This window comes from Panthera uncia, chromosome B4 (assembly GCF_023721935.1).
Source record: "Panthera uncia isolate 11264 chromosome B4, Puncia_PCG_1.0, whole genome shotgun sequence".
Classification (NCBI taxonomy): Eukaryota; Metazoa; Chordata; class Mammalia; order Carnivora; family Felidae; genus Panthera; species Panthera uncia.
This window is the reverse complement of record NC_064809.1, coordinates 58,635,151-58,648,899: the sequence shown is the minus strand read 5'-3', so window position 1 is coordinate 58,648,899 and position 13,749 is coordinate 58,635,151. Positions and strand designations below refer to the sequence as shown.

The following is a 13,749-nucleotide window of genomic DNA, read 5'->3' as shown; positions in this document are numbered from 1 at the left end:
GGGGGTGTGGTAGAGAAAGAGGGAGACACAGAATCCGAAGCAGGCTCCAGGCTCTGAGTTGTCAGTACAGAGCCCAGCACAAGGCTTAAACCCACGAACCGTGAGATCATGACCTGAGCCAAAGTTGGCACTTAACCTACTGAGCCACCCAGGAACCCCGTATCTTACCTGCCTTAATCGGATTGAGCTTTCTTTGTAGGCTGATTGTTTTTCAATTTACAGATCAAAGACAATCCTTCTTGCTAGAGAAGCCAGAGGGAAAGTAGAAATTGCGTAAACTGATAGTCATAAAGTTCTACATATGGTAGGGACCATAATGATCATGTCGTCCACAAGTTCTGCCTTAATCTAACATTATATTGTCCTTCCCAGGATCTGGCCTATCTTTCACTTGTTCTTGTTCAGATCATGACTTAAAAGTCTATTTTTATTAAGAATATTCACAAACTAATTCTTATTCTGGACTTTAATCTCTGCCTTGGATTGGGTTTTCTGGAAATAGTTTCTGAGGATTTTCATACAGGTTGTTGCTGAACAGTGATCTCAGGAGATACAGCTGTAAGGAGGTAAAGAAAGAAGGATTAGGCAGTGAGAGAAGTGGTCATAACTGAAGCCTCAGGATTCTACAGGCTGCTCTGGAGCTGGACTGGTTCTTAGAATTATTCCAAACTGGAGCAAGGTGTTTTGTTTTGTTTTGTTTTTTATTCCTGCATCAGCCACACCTGGGAGGGCTGTAAACTTGGGTCCCGTCAGTCCCCTGCAGCCCAGGGCAATTTCAAATGAGGGATACACCTGTGAACCAAAGCAGCCAGTATTCCCAGCTGCTTGGAAAGAAGTACATTGGCCCCAAAGATGGGGTCCTGGTGGGGAACATAATACCTACATTCTTTCTTTTTAAATTTTTTAATGTCTGTTTATTTTTGAGAGAGGGGAGAGGGGCAATGGGAGAAGGGGTCAGAGGATCCAAAACAGGCTCCGTGCTGACAGCAAAGAGCCCGATGCAGGGCTCGAACTCACGAACCGTGAAATCATGACCTAAGCCAAAGTCTGATACTTGATGAACTGAGCCACCCAGGTGCCCCAATACCTACATTCTTCTTACAGATACATTTACTGGGACAGGGTCCCTTCTTTTTATTCTTCTACTTGTTCTTGTACTTTAGGGAGCACCTTATCCCAGCCATCCCTTTATACGTCTCTCCTACTTTTTTTTAATTACTCACTTTTATGCAATTATTAGTTTTGAATTTTCTTTTTTTTTACCCTTTACATATGGTGTTTCTTTGAATCTTTGTAAACCTGTTTTTCTAAACCTATCAATTCTTATAGAATGCAATTATTTCATATAACTTCCTCCCACATAACCAATCTTTCCTTTCTTGCTTGTTAGAAACAAGTTAGAATATTAGTTTTCCCTTTGATTTTCTCTGCTTTTAAAGAATATTTCAGAGTTCTTGGCTACAAACAGAGAAAATACATCTAATCCAGTTAAGGAGAAAAAGAATTCTTGCAAGGGTTAAAGGTCACACAGTAGGCAAGAAGGGTAGAAAGACAGACGTGGGCAGAAATGGAGGTGGACAAAGCACAGCCAAGATCCTGCGAAAAGAGTCATCTGTGTAGAATCCTCTTCTGGCACTGACCCTGCTGGAGAGTCACAGCTGTGCTGCTGGCACCTGCCACCTCTGGACACTTACCCTCATCCCTGGAATTCACGGCACCTTTGTAGATAAAGTGACTACGCTGACATTACTAGAATTAACTGTTAACCAGAAAGACTATCGTTCCCTTTCAGCTTCCATGTTATGAATCAGAGCCCTCCATTCCTTATTTCTTCCTTGTGATTCTCCCCACCAAAAAAGATGTCCATGTACTGGGGGACCAAAACAATAAATGACCTATAGAACAATATCCAAGAAAGGTAAGGATTTGTCAGTGCTATTCCTTGAGTACAATTTTCAGAATGTTGGTATATTTTTTAAAAATGTTTCTTTATTTTTGAGAGAGAGAGCAGGGAGGGAGAGAGAGAGAGAGAGATAGAGAGAGAGTCCCAAGCAGGATCCCTGCTGTCAGCACAGAGCTGGACATGGGACTCAAACCCAAGATCCGTGAGATCATGACCTGAGCCGCTATCAAGAGTCTGACGCTTAACCGACTGAGCCACCCAGGCACCCCACCCAGAATGTTGGTATATTTGTACTGTTACTTACCACTCTAATTCGTCCCTCTGCAGTGTTTGCATTAGGAAAGCATCTTTTTTTTTTTTTTTTAATTTTTTTTTCAACATTTTATTTTTTTTTATTTTTTGGGGGGGGACAGAGAGAGACAGAGCATGAACGGGGGAGGGGCAGAGAGAGAGGGAGACACAGAATCGGAAACAGGCTCCAGGCTCCGAGCCATCAGCCCAGAGCCTGACGCGGGGCTTGAACTCACGGACCGCGGGATTGTGACCTGGCTGAAGTCGGACACTTAACCGACTGCGCCACCCAGGCGCCCCAGGAAAGCATCTTTTATGTAGTCTACCTTCCTATGTCCTCGTTATACTCCAACAACAATAGCATTTTTGTTTGTCCCTGTTTTTCATCCTAGTCTGAGGTCCTCGTTTGAGATGTGAAAAATATGTTCTGGGGCGGGGGGCGGGGGGGGGGGGGACAGACTAAGGTCTTTAGTCATGTAAAATTGAGAAGCACTGCAAACCTTAATTCCCTTTTGAAAAATGTCAAAGCACAGTAACATATTAAAGGTTTTGGGAAATTCTGTAAAGAAATGGATTTAATTATAAGTCAGCTTCAACCATTGTTATCAGAGTATTGTTATAATTGTTTGTTGGCTCAACTCCACACCATCCTCCTTTCTGTATCTCAGGGGCTGGGAACCTAGACACCACATTTCCCAGACTCTCTCATCAGCTGGTTTCTGATTAGGGGTGGCCCTGGAGGTCCTGGCCAGAGCTTAGAAAGCAGGAGGATGAGAGGACCCCTTACTTTCCTTCTTCTGCCCTGGCGTGGGCGGCCGCAGTGGCAAGCCATTCCAGCCAGCTGCAGATCACTGTAATGGTGGCTCAGTTGTGGCAACAGTGGCAGGGGACAATTACCAGCTCAGCGGCAGCCGCAGCAAGTCTATCAGTACAGGCGGACCGTGGCTTCCGGGATCCTGAACCACCAGTGGGACTCCTGGCTTCCTGCAAAGTAGCGGCTGCAGTGATTCCAGCACAGCGGCGGGGACAGCGGTGCTCCAAAAGCCTCAGCAGCACAGCACTCAGGGGAGCTGGGCAGCACCTCTTTCCCTTTCGCTCCTCTGACCTTAGGGGTTGGCAGCTTCCCGTGGTTCTGTGGTTCTTGTTATCCGGGTAGCATCCTTTCCCCTCTGCCCCTGCAGCCCCTCTAACACTTGTGCAAACAATTCTCTGCGTTCAAGGCTAAAGGTTGGAAACGCCTAGAGTTGTTTCTATTGTTATGAGTAGACACAGAAAGATACACACATGGGATTTTCCTCCCAGAAAGCATAACAGCTTTTATGACTATAGTATTCCGCCTGACATAGTTTAGAAAATGCAAACAGCCCAAATCCTCTCTACCTTTCTTCTTCCATTTTCTAGTTGTTGCTTTTTTCTGTAAATACTTTGTTGATGCTGTTTATTCCTTACATTTTTTTATGTGTACTTCTGACCCAATAATTACTTAAATCCCATATTGCATTCTCATGTTTCACCAAAGAATTCTTATTGATACCTATAAGATCATATGTCAAGTTTGTTTTGTTCACCATCATTCTGTTTACTGAATCAGATACAACTCTCAACCAACTTATTCATTTACTTTTGAGATAACTCACATACAGTTAAGTGCATGTTTAATCTTATATAAGATTAATATATTATTAATATACTTGTAAGTGTAATCTTAAATGTACAGCTTGATGTTTATATAAATATGTATATATACATGCATATATATACATACAACCCATTCTTTTTTCTATATGAAATTTATTGTCAAATTGATTTCCATACAACACCCAGTGCTCACCCCAAAAGTACAACCCATTCTTATACGTATCAACTTAAGATTTAGAACATTTCCAGCATCCCAGAAGGCTTCCTCATGCCACGGTAAATACTCCATTAAAAATAATGAGCATTCTGAACTCTATCACAGATTAGTTCTGCTTGTTTTTTTTTTTTTTTTTAACGTTTATTTATTTTTGAGACAGAGAGAGACAGAGCATGAACGGGGGAGGGTCAGAGAGAGAGGGAGACACAGAATCCGAAACAGGCTCCAGGCTCTGCATGGTCAGCACAGAGCCCGACCCGGGGCTCGAACCCACGGACCGCGAGATCATAACCTGAGCCGAAGTCGGCCGCCCAACCGACTGAGCCACCCAGGCGCCCCAGTTCTGCTTGTTTTGAATTTCATATAGATATTATATAGTACATATTCCTTTATCTCTGGCTTCTTTCAGTATTTTATATGTGAGTTTCATCCATTTAATGGATATAGTAGTTTGTTCATTTTTATTGGCGTATTATTATTATTGTACCACTTTACCATTCATTCACAATTTATTCATCCATTCAACTCACAACGGACATTTGAGTTCTTACCAGGTTGGAGCTATTACAAATAATGCTTCTATGAACATTCTTATTATACACATCTTTTGATGGTTATAAGCACTCTTGTCTGTTGGCTCATACTCAAAAGTGAAACTGCTGGATCACAATGTTTGCCTTTAATAAATACTGCCAAAAGAATTTTCAAAGTGGTTGTACAAATTTGCATTCCATTCAGCAATATATGAGAGTTCCATTTGTTTCACATTCTCACCAAACCTTGGTGTTGACATTCTGGTATTTCATCCTTGGTATTTCATTATAGTTTATATTTGCTTTCTTGATATTTAAGCATGATGATAGCCTTTACACTTACTGGCTATGTGACTACCTTCTTTCTGTGAGGTATAAATTTCTGCTAATTTTCAAATATTGGAGGTTTTTTTGTTTTTTTTTTTTTAAATCATCGTGGGAGTTTTTATATAATCTAGCATGAGTCCTTTGTCAGATACATGTACTGGAAATATCTTTTCCCAGTCTATCGTTTATATTTCCACTTGATTCCATATTTTGATAAATAGAAATTCTTCACTTTAATGAAATATAACTTGTTAATCTTCTCTATTATGGACAGTATATTTTCTGTCCTGTCCTGTTTAAGGGATTTTTGTCTACACCAAAGTCGTGAGGATATTTTCTTATATTTTCTTGAAAAGCTTTATTTGGGACACATTCAGGTCTTTGATCATTTCAAAGTCATATTTTAGGTAGAGATGAGAGCTAATTTTTTCTATATAGATATCCAGTGGATCTGGCACCATTTATTGAAATGACCATCCTTTCCCCTACTGAATGAATTGCAATGGGCTCTTGATTGTAAACCATGTGACTATATATACATAGATCTATTCTAAATTCAACAATTTGCCTACTTAACCCAATATTACACTGTCTTATTTTAGCTTTAAAGTCATTCCTGAGGGATGCCTAGGTGGCTCGGTCTGTTGGGCATCTGGCTTCGGTTGGGGTCGTGGTCTCATGGTCCATGGGTTCCAGCCCCATGTCGGGCTCTGTGCTGACAGCTCAGGGCCTGGAGCTTGCTTTGGATTCTGTGTCCCCCTCTCTCTCTGCCCCTCCCCCACTCACACTCTGTCTCTCAAAATGAATACATGTTTATATATATATATAATTAAAATAAATAAAGTTATTCTTGATATATGATAGTTTTAATTTCCAGTCTTTCACCTCCATGATTGACTTCTACATTCTTGGCCCACTGCATTTCCATATATGTTTTTTCAGAGAGAGTCTCCAGTACAAATTAACATAATTATTGAAATGCTCAGATTTAACTGTACACTGTTTCCACTGTTTTTTTATTTGTCCATCGGTTTTTATTGTTTTATTTCTCCTTTCTTGCCTTGTCTTGTATCATACTATTATTATTCCATTTTTTCCCTTCTGTTAGCTTTTTTTAAAACAGCTTCATTGAGATAACAATTTATATACTATGCAATTGACCTACTAAAAGTATACAATTTAGTGGCTGTTAGTATATTCAAAAAGATGTGCATCTATCACTACAATCAATCTTACATCTTCATTACCTCAAAAAGAAATCCTATACCCCTCAGCCATCACCTTCCAATCGCCATATCCTCCTGCCCTAGGCGACCACTAATCAATCTACTTTCTGGCTCTATAGATTTGCCTATTTTGGACAGTTCATATAAATGTTTGGGAACATGCACCCAATGGGTATCAATGTGGTATTATCTGAGTGTAAGTATGTGTGTCAATATGTGTGTTTGCATATGTGTGTAAGAGACTAAGAAGGAAAAGGGAGATGTTCTGAAAAACACATAATGTGAGGAGAAAATGGGAAGAAATTAAAAATGAGGAAAGAGTAAGATTTAATATATATATTTTTAATTTATTCATTTAAATTCAAGTTAGTTAACATACAGTGTAGTATTGGTTTCAGGAGCAGAACCCAGTGATTCATCCACTTACATATAACATCCGGTACTCATCCCAGCAAGTACCCTCCTTAATGTCCATCACCCATCTCGCCCATTCCCCAACTCACCTCCCCCCAGCAACCCTCCATTTGTTCTCTGTATTTAAGAGTCTCCTATGGTTTGCCTCCCTCTCTGTTTTTATCTTATTTTATTCTGTCTTCCCTTCCCTCTGTTCATCTGTTTTGTTTTTTAAATTCCATATATGAGTGAAATTATATGATATTTGTCTCTCTCTGACTGAACTACTTCACTTAGCATTAATACCCTCTACTTCCATCCACATCGTTGCAAATGGCAAGATTTCATTCTTTTTGATGGCCAAGTAATATTTTATTGTATATGTACACCACATCTTCTAGATCCACTCATCAATCAGTGGACATTTGGTCTCTTTCCTTTATTTGGCTATTGTTGATAGTGCTGCTATAAACATAGGGGTGCATGTGTCCCCTTCAAATCAGCATTTTTTTATCCTTCAGATAAATACTTAGTAGTGGAATTGCTGGGTCATAAGATTTTATTTTATTTTTTTGAGCATGGATCTTAAAGATCAGATTTATAAGTAAGGATACTGAATTACATGTCCTTGGTGAAGTTCATTAAGAGAAACTAACATTTCACCAATGAACCAACACTCCTAAGTGTAAAAGTTTTGGTTCTCAAATATGCACTGATGAAAGACTATACACATTTTAGCACTGTAATAAGAGTCAACAAGCTGAAACCAGTTTATCCCTTCAGAGCACTTCAAAGGAAAGGTGTACCTCAGACACTCCTATCCTTTTTTCTAGAAGGTAAATAAAAATGATTAATGTAACTGGTGATACAAAGCCTACATTTTTCTTAAACGAACAAAAAAAGACTTCATAAGAATTTTGAGTGTCAATATAAACGCTACATTTATTATTCATATCAACCACATCATTCTGTAAGGTAGGTCATTATTCTTATTTTATAGAGATAGTATCTGAGACACAGAGTAGCAATGTAACTTAATCAAGGTCACATGGCTTGTAAGCGATATAGCCAGGGTTCAAAATCCCTAGGCTAGGGATTATGTCTAGACTGGAGCCTAGGCTCCAAATCATTATGTCTCGTGTCTTCCAAATAGTAAAGAGTTTTTCAAAGGTCTTTCAACCAGGAAGTTCTTGCAGCAATAATCAGGAAACTACCTAGTAAGATTCTACCTTTCCTAAACTCAACTTAGGCCTATTGAACCTAAAGCCCATGCTTCTGATAGTTTCAGTGGCTGCATCTAATTTCCAGCAAAATCGTGGGAGTAAAATTCAATGCTCAGTCACCATATAAGTCCTGCATTCTGCATGGTATGCTTTAGCTGGCAACTATCCCTTTGTTTTGATTTAGCCAAACTGAAAAAAAGGCTGACATTGAACTTGCATCTCAAATCTGAAAAAGTCTGAATTCCTATGTATCAACCATTGTTAGAAATACTAAGGACAAATCAAGGGAATTAAATTTAATCCCTCTTATAAATATAGAGAGCCTCAGCCAGGGTTAGGGAGAAATCTCTCCCAGCAGGGCTCTGAGGAAGGATAGAAATTTACTGTACTGTTTTACATTATTTGCTGAAGCATGGACAATAAGCCATCATCTGAAAGGGCATACTATGTCAGGGTTAAGCTTAACTCACTACTAAAATTAAAGTACATATTCAGTCTCTTACTGGATCTTTCTTTGGAAAGCACTTGTTTTCAATAAGCAATTTCTTCATTGTGGGTTGGGAACCATAACTTCAACATCATAGATATGACCATGGTATCTAGGTATTTTCTTAAGTTTTTAGCTGTGGAAAAAGAAAATTGTAATGTAAGATGAATTTTCCAATTTTAGCCAGTTCTGGGTCTGAAACCATAAACATGATGAATATAAATAGTGTGTATAACTGATAAGGAAATGCTTCACTTTCACCCACAGCAGGGCTATGTGACTTAGAATGTTTATCCATATTGTCAGAAAATAGCAAGCCATAACAGACCTCAACTACAAGAGAAGAGGGTAAAAAGAAAAATGTAACCACTAATTGTGTTATCTATCCCATCACTATCTGATGTGAGCATTTTCTCTTTTTACCTCTACCCTTAACCAATCATAGCAAACTAAAGGAAAGCATGCTGTCTTATCTTTCTTTGGAGACTGCAGTTCTCACACTTTTGGGTCACAAGTCTCCTTTATGCTCTGAAAAATTATTGGGGATTTAGGGGGCATCTGGCTGGCTCAGTCCATTAAGCATCCGACTTCGGCTCAGGTCATGATCTCATGGTTTGTGGGTACATGCCCCGCATGGGGCTCAGTGTGGATAGCTCAGAGCCTAGAGCTTGCTTCGGATTCTGTGTCTTCACTCTTTCTGTCCCTCCCCCACTCATGCTCTGTCTCTCTCTCAAAATATAAATAAACATTAAGAAGAATTTAAAAAAATATATTACTGAGGATTCCAAAGAACTCTTGGTCATGTAGATTATATCCATTAAAACTGAGAAATTGGTAAAGTATGGATTTATTATGCAATAAAAATAATAAACTCATATGTAAATATGAATAGAGATTTTATGGAAATTAACCATATTTTCCAAGACAAAAAAATAATTAGAACAGAAAGATTTTGAAATCTGGATTGTCATAGCTGTTTCTGCATTCAAACTATTCTGGTATGCCATTTTGATTGAAATATGTGAAGAAAATCTGGATATGCAATTTGAACAAGGAAGAGTATTTTAATTGTCTTTTCAGATAATTATGGATATTCTTCTTTGATACTGTACTAAGAATCAATAAGTGGCAGTTTATTAAAAGTCAGTTTGCATGTGGAATCCAAAATCATTATCAATGAACTTTGTTAACCGCATTACTTTAAAATCCATTGCATTTCAAATGATATTTTACCCACAGATTATTTTGTAACATCAAACTTTGGCCATTTGGGGGAAATTTGGTTTGCTGAGCTACTCGGATCTTCCATATATTAACACATTTCATTAAACAGTCTTTTAAAAGTCACAATTGTTTTTTGTTTTTGTTTTTGTTTTCAAGTTTATTTTTTTTATTTTTTATTTTTTTCAATATATGAAATTTATTGTCAAATTGGTTTCCATACAACACCCAGTGCTCATCCCAAAAGGTGCCCTCCTCAATACCTATCACCCACCCTCCCCTCCCTCCCACCCCCCATCAACCCTCAGTTTGTTCTCAGTTTTTAACAGTCTCTTATGCTTTGGCTCTCTCCCACTCTAACCTCTTTTTTTTTTTTTTTTTCCTTCCCCTCCCCCATGGGTTTCTGTTAATCCTGAGAAACTTAAAAGTCACAATTGTTAAATCACCACTGATCTCATCAGAAAGACATCAGAAAAATATTTAAGTATTGGGAGGCTGTCAAGCGCATGGGGAAGATACAAGCTTTCCAGAATTCTTTCTGGATTTTCACTGGAAAATCCAGATTTTATCATTGGTAACAAATGCTGTCAGTTGTGTTCCTTGAAGTGACAGGATTACTTGATTCATTTTTGAGACACTCTCTCCAGTTACCTAAGTCTGAAAAACCATCGTTTGTCTCTCGGTCATCAGTAAGTGCTGTTCCCTGGAAAAAGCAGCTAGTAGAGCTCACAAGTCAAAAAAATTGCACAAGTTCTTTTTCCTCGATACAACCTTAGTACTTGGATATGTGGCAGAAGTGTTGTATGTGCGCTTTGAGATTTTTTGTCCTACAGAATAATAAAAAGATAAACGTTTGAGGGTCAAGATTTAATGAAATTAATTTTTACTGCTTCATGAAGGGCATTCTTACATGAAATAGGCTTATTTGTGTTCCTGTGAGTGTAAGACAGTAAACAACATCATGACCAGTTGATTCATGCTAAGGCTCCGGCAGTTTTATCCACCATTTCTTTTGCCCGTCAGTACAAATGCCAATAGAGTGGAAAAGCAAGTAATGTCAGCATTATTATGAAAACAGTTTCGACTTTGCAGACCCAGGGGTCCGTGGGTCACACTTTAAAAACTGTTCTCTAATAATAATATAGTAGATTAACTCCTGGATTAAAAATACCACTTTCTAGGTTTTTGTCTTGAGAGGAGGACTGTCCTAGAAAAATAATTTGACTAAACGTTGCCATTGAGATGACCTGATATTTACTTAAGTATATGGGTTGTTTCATCATCACATAGGTCTGTGATCCCCAAACTTTTTATTTTACTTTTTTTAATGTTTATTTTTTTGAGAGAGAAAGAGAGAGAGACAGAGAGACAGAGCATGAGCGGGAGAGGGAGAGAGAGGGAGACACAGAATCCGAAGCAGGCCCCAGGCTCTGAGCTGTCAGCACAGAGCCCGATGCGAGGCTCGAACCCATGACTGTGATATCATGACCTGAGCTGAAGTCGGACGCTTAACCGACTGAGCCATCCAGGTGCTCTTATGATCCGCAAACTTTTTAATTGGACACCCCATCCAAGCAATAATGAGCTGATATCCCTGGTATAAGCATATTTATTTCTTTATAAAGTACATAGATAGTACCATAGTAATACATTTTAGACATTATAGGTCACACCTCCAAAGATAGATATTTTGAAAGGATGAGATACAAATTAAACACTGTTCTTAAATGTTTTATTTTATTGTAAATAAAACACTTCTTTGCCTTCACCAAAGAGATTTTAGTAGAAATGTAACTGAATAGCTTTGTTTCTGTAAAATTTGGTTTGGTACTGTGGGATAAAGTGATATGAAGTTCCGGTTACAAATTTTGACTCAAAGAATTATGAGTCAAATTGAAGGGTTAGCTACATTTACTAAATCAGTCCCTCAACCTATTATAAAAATATTTTTACATTTGTGTAGTAGATTTATCTCCCCAGATATCAATAAGTTGTTCTTGCAAACATTAAGTTTGTTAATGTCATATTTGAAACAACTGGGTCCAAAAGGAACCTTTTGGAAGATTTAAAAATAGACTGAATAGTTTTGTTTTAGAGATATTTTAAGTGTTTAGGTAGCATTATTTTATAGATGACATAAATCATTTTTTGGCAAAAAAAGAATCCTATAATGATATAAATATTTTCAAACATCTATTATCAAAATGTCTTACACGTTTGCGCAATGTCTTAATGTATACAAATGTCTTATATAGAGGAGTTTCTTTGAAAATGCAGATACATATTTTTACTCATTGTTAAATGTTCCAATGATAGATTAAATGTGGTTTTCCGTGTGTTTATTTTGTTTCTCATTCTTATTTCCACACAACCACTTTGAAAGCAGTTTTGCAGATTGTTTTAAAAAGTTAAATATACCCTTGTTAAATGATCCATCCATTGTAATCCTAGGTATTTACCCAAGAGAAATGAAAGCATATGTCCATACAACCACTTGTACATAAATGTTCATAGCACTATTTGTGTTGGACAAAAATTGGAAAAAAATCTAAATGTCCATCGACAGAAGAATTGGTAAACTGTGGTATATCCATACAATAGAATAAGATGCAGCAGTAAAAAGGAATGAACTGTTGATACATGCTGCAACACGGATGTATCTCAAAATAATCATGCTAAGTGAAAGAAACTATCCAAAATACATACTGTATGATTCCATTTAGATAAAACTATAGAAAATACAAACTAATCTATAGTGACAGAAAACAGATTAGTGGTTGCCTGGGCACAGGAAATAGTAACAGGGAGGCGATGAAGGAAGGAATTTTGAAGGGGCATGAGGAAACTTTTGGGAGTTATTACTACCATACATCTACTAGAATAGCTAAAGTTAAAAGACTTTGCTAAGTGTTGGTGACGGTGTGGAACAACTGGAACTCTCATACATTGCCTTGAAAAATAGTTTGGCAGCTTCTTAAGAAGTTAGATATATACCTAACAAATACTCCAGCCATTCCATTCCTAGATATTTATTCAAGAAAAATAAAAACATGTTATACAGGGTTGCCTGCGTGGCTCAGTCGGTTAAGCATCCCACCTCGGCTCAGGTCATGATCTTGCAGTTCATGAGTTGAGCCCCACATCCGGCTCTGACAGCTCAGAGCTTGGAGTCTACTTTGGATTCTGTGTCTCCCTCTCTCTCTCTCTGCCCTTCCCCCACTCATGGTTTGCCTGTCTGTCTGTCTGTCTCTTTCTCTCAATAAAATAAACATTAAAAATAAATTTAAATAAATAAATAAACATGTCCATACAAAGATTTGTATATAGCAGCTGTGTTCATAAAAACCCAAACCTAGAAACAGCCCAAATATTCATCAGCAGGTGAGAGAATAAACACATTTGGTATATATCCATTAAATGGAATACTATTCAACAGTAAAAAAGAATGGATTACTGATAAACTCAGCAACCTGTGCAATCTCAAAATCATTATACCGAATGAAAGAAACCAGAGAAAAAAGAGTACATACTGTATGATTCCATTTATATAAACTTCTAGAAAATACGCACTAATCTATAGTGACTAAAAACAGATCAAAAGTTACCTGAGGATAGAGGTGGAAGGAGGGATAGATTGAAAAGATGCAGGAGGAAACTTCTGGGGCTAATGGAAATCTTATCTTGACTTGGATAATGGTTTTATGAGTGTATGTGTATGTGAACACTTATCATCCTCCCCAAGTACAGTTTATTATCATCAATTGTGCCTGAATAAATTTGTAAAAAAAATAATAAAAGAAGAAGAAGAAGAAGAAAGAAGAACTGGAATATGATGGTTGTTGCTAAGTGCTGTCAATCAATGCATTGAGAGAAAAAATGAAAGGCTAAAGGTATTAATTACCAATATAAGGCAAAGCTTGAAAGCCAGAAGGCTTCCTTGGTAGTGGACACTCAGCTCTTATATTCTAAAGGCAGAAAAAGATAAGAATTGATTTCTTACTTGATTCTTGACTCAGGCAAATCAGGGTATTGATGGGGAAGGAACGACCCTAAGATTTGGAATGGGGACTTTGTGGTCAAAGCACTCGAAAATCTTAAATCCTCAGATTCTTCTGGGTCTGCACACAAGGGGCCTACTCCTCCCTATTGAAGGCCAGCTCTACCTACTCCCTGGAAAATGATGCAGAATGTCTGCTTTGCAAGACACATGCCATCCCCATCCACATCTGTCCAGTATATACCCACACCTCATGTCCCAGCTACCATATAAACTAGAGTCAATGACACCTC

General features: G+C 38.0%; 1 protein-coding gene across 4 annotated transcripts in view; it reads right to left on the bottom strand.

Annotated features, from left to right (window-relative positions):
- MED21 (mediator complex subunit 21) overlaps positions 1–13,749 on the bottom strand; it is a 120,980-nt gene that overhangs the window by 85,713 nt on the left and 21,518 nt on the right. For all 4 annotated transcript variants that reach the window (XR_007456975.1, XR_007456976.1, XR_007456977.1 and 1 more), the window contains exon 5: positions 8,255–8,374. The gene's annotated coding sequence lies outside the window, so the exon portion shown is untranslated. The remainder of the gene's footprint in view (positions 1–8,254; positions 8,375–13,749) is intronic.